Source organism: Myotis brandtii, unplaced genomic scaffold, assembly GCF_000412655.1.
Source record: "Myotis brandtii unplaced genomic scaffold, ASM41265v1 scaffold314, whole genome shotgun sequence".
In the NCBI taxonomy this organism is placed as follows: Eukaryota; Metazoa; Chordata; class Mammalia; order Chiroptera; family Vespertilionidae; genus Myotis; species Myotis brandtii.
Window position 1 is genome coordinate 915,607 of NW_005362033.1, and position 415 is coordinate 916,021.

Below are 415 nucleotides of genomic sequence, written 5' to 3' on the forward strand. Positions count from 1 at the left end.
CACAGGGCCCTGCCACCCCGCGTCCTGCCGCAGAGCACTGGGTTACGCTGTCAGGTGCATAATGGTTACAGGCGGTTTTGTTTTCTGTGTGTGGCAACCGACAGCATTTGAGGCTGAACCTGCCTGTAAATGTAATTTACTTGCAATCTAGCAATTTTCCTGCTAAGAGTGGAATGGGAGCTTTTAAAAATATTTGACCAGGTCTAGCTGGTTTGGCTCAGTGGATAGAGTGCTGACCTGTGGACTGAAGGGTCCCAGGTTCTATTCCGGCCAAGGGCACATGCCCGGGATGCAGGCTTGATCCCCAGCAGGGGGTGTGCAGGAGGCAGACGATTGGTGATTCTCTTTCATCATTGATGTTTCTGTCTCTCTCTCCCTCTCCCTTCCTCTCTGAAATCAATAAAAACATATTAAA